Source organism: Carassius gibelio, chromosome B22 (genome assembly GCF_023724105.1).
Source record: "Carassius gibelio isolate Cgi1373 ecotype wild population from Czech Republic chromosome B22, carGib1.2-hapl.c, whole genome shotgun sequence".
NCBI classification, from domain to species: domain Eukaryota; kingdom Metazoa; phylum Chordata; class Actinopteri; order Cypriniformes; family Cyprinidae; genus Carassius; species Carassius gibelio.
In genome coordinates this window covers 46,525,794-46,528,293 of record NC_068417.1, presented here as the reverse complement: position 1 = coordinate 46,528,293, position 2,500 = coordinate 46,525,794, and the positions used below count along the sequence as shown (strand labels likewise).

Genomic DNA, 2,500 nt, shown 5'->3' with positions numbered 1-2,500 from the left:
TATTAACAAGTTTGGGCCTGGTTAGTACATGGATGGGAGACTGCCTGGGAATACCAGGTGCTGTAAGCTTTTTGGACATTTTTCACTTAGTATATAATAATTTTGCCAAAAAATAGAGTCAATGCCCGATCTCTGAATCTTAGCAGGTTTAGGTATGGTTAGCACTTTGATGAGAGACTGCCTAGGAATACCAGGTGCTTTAAGCTTTTGGGTTTTCTTTCTTACTTATATAATGTACTGGCGATTAGATTGGCTGGTCTTTAAATAGCCCTCTCTTTGCTGCTGTCTTCGCTTACGGCCATACCAACCTGGCTATGCCCGATCTCGTCTGATCTCGGAAGCTAAGCAGGTTTGGGCCTGGTTAGTACTTGGATGGGAGACCGCCTGGGAATACCAGGTGCTGTAAGCTTTTTGGACATTTTTCACTTAGTATATAATAATTTTGCCAAAAAATAGAGTCAATGCCCGATCTCTGAATATTAACAGGTTTGGGCCTGGTTAGTACATGGATGGGAGACTGCCTGGGAATACCAGGTGCTGTAAGCTTTTTGGACATTTTTCACTTAGTATATAATAATTTTGCCAAAAAATAGAGTCAATGCCCGATCTCTGAATCTTAGCAGGTTTAGGTCTGGTTAGCACTTTGATGAGAGACTGCCTGGGAATACCAGGTGCTTTAATCTCTTTGGAAAATTTCACGAATTATATAATAATCTTTCATTTAAAAAAAAAAAAAAAAAAAAAAAAGAGTCAATGCCCGATCTCTGAATCTTAGCAGGTTTAGGTATGGTTAGCACTTTGATGAGAGACTGCCTAGGAATACCAGGTGCTTTAAGCTTTTGGGTTTTCTTTCCTACTTATATAATGTACTGGCGATTAGATTGGCTGGTCTTTAAATAGCCCTCTCTTTGCAGCAGTCTTTGCTTACGGCCATACCAACCTGGCTATGCCCGATCTCGTCTGATCTCGGAAGCTAAGCAGGTTTGGGCCTGGTTAGTACTTGGATGGGAGACCGCCTGGGAATACCAGGTGCTGTAAGCTTTTTGGACATTTTTCACTTAGTATATAATAATTTTGCCAAAAAATAGAGTCAATGCCCGATCTCTGAATATTAGCAGGTTTGGGCCTGGTTAGTACATGGATGGGAGACTGCCTGGGAATACCAGGTGCTTTAATCTGTTTGAAAAATTTCACGAATTATATAATAATCTTTCATTAAAAAAAAAAAAAAAAAAAAATAGAGTCAATGCCCGATCTCTGAATATTAACAGGTTTGGGCCTGGTTAGTACATGGATGGGAGACTGCCTGGGAATACCAGGTGCTGTAAGCTTTTTGGACATTTTTCACTTAGTATATAATAATTTTGCCAAAAAATAGAGTCAATGCCCGATCTCTGAATCTTAGCAGGTTTAGGTATGGTTAGCACTTTGATGATAGACTGCCTAGGAATACCAGGTGCTTTAAGCTTTTGGGTTTTCTTTCCTACTTATATAATGTACTGGCGATTAGATTGGCTGGTCTTTAAATAGCCCTCTCTTTGCTGCTGTCTTCGCTTACGGCCATACCAACCTGGCTATGCCCGATCTCGTCTGATCTCGGAAGCTAAGCAGGTTTGGGCCTGGTTAGTACTTGGATGGGAGACCGCCTGGGAATACCAGGTGCTGTAAGCTTTTTGGACATTTTTCACTTAGTATATAATAATTTTGCCAAAAAATAGAGTCAATGCCCGATCTCTGAATATTAACAGGTTTGGGCCTGGTTAGTACATGGATGGGAGACTGCCTGGGAATACCAGGTGCTGTAAGCTTTTTGGACATTTTTCACTTAGTATATAATAATTTTGCCAAAAAATAGAGTCAATGCCCGATCTCTGAATCTTAGCAGGTTTAGGTCTGGTTAGCACTTTGATGAGAGACTGCCTGGGAATACCAGGTGCTTTAATCTCTTTGGAAAATTTCACGAATTATATAATAATCTTTCATTTAAAAAAAAAAAAAAAAAAAAAGAGTCAATGCCCGATCTCTGAATCTTAGCAGGTTTAGGTATGGTTAGCACTTTGATGAGAGACTGCCTAGGAATACCAGGTGCTTTAAGCTTTTGGGTTTTCTTTCCTACTTATATAATGTACTGGCGATTAGATTGGCTGGTCTTTAAATAGCCCTCTCTTTGCAGCAGTCTTTGCTTACGGCCATACCAACCTGGCTATGCCCGATCTCGTCTGATCTCGGAAGCTAAGCAGGTTTGGGCCTGGTTAGTACTTGGATGGGAGACCGCCTGGGAATACCAGGTGCTGTAAGCTTTTTGGACATTTTTCACTTAGTATATAATAATTTTGCCAAAAAATAGAGTCAATGCCCGATCTCTGAATATTAGCAGGTTTGGGCCTGGTTAGTACATGGATGGGAGACTGCCTGGGAATACCAGGTGCTTTAATCTGTTTGAAAAATTTCACGAATTATATAATAATCTTTCATTAAAAAAAAAAAAAAAAAAAAAATA

General features: G+C 39.9%; 4 non-coding genes across 4 annotated transcripts; all 4 read left to right on the top strand.

Moving 5' to 3' along the window:
• Nucleotides 1-290: 290 nt before the first annotated feature.
• LOC128007800 (5S ribosomal RNA) lies at nt 291-409 on the top strand. The gene has a single exon (XR_008179550.1). It is a non-coding gene; the product is annotated as a 5S ribosomal RNA (ribosomal RNA).
• Nucleotides 410-922: 513 nt separating this feature from the next.
• Nucleotides 923-1,041, top strand: LOC128007799 (5S ribosomal RNA). The gene has a single exon (XR_008179549.1). It is a non-coding gene; the product is annotated as a 5S ribosomal RNA (ribosomal RNA).
• Nucleotides 1,042-1,552: 511 nt separating this feature from the next.
• On the top strand, nt 1,553-1,671 carry LOC128007798 (5S ribosomal RNA). The gene has a single exon (XR_008179548.1). It is a non-coding gene; the product is annotated as a 5S ribosomal RNA (ribosomal RNA).
• A 510-nt stretch (nt 1,672-2,181) lies between these two features.
• On the top strand, nt 2,182-2,300 carry LOC128007797 (5S ribosomal RNA). Its single transcript, XR_008179547.1, has one exon. It is a non-coding gene; the product is annotated as a 5S ribosomal RNA (ribosomal RNA).
• The last annotated feature ends 200 nt before the right edge of the window (nt 2,301-2,500 follow it).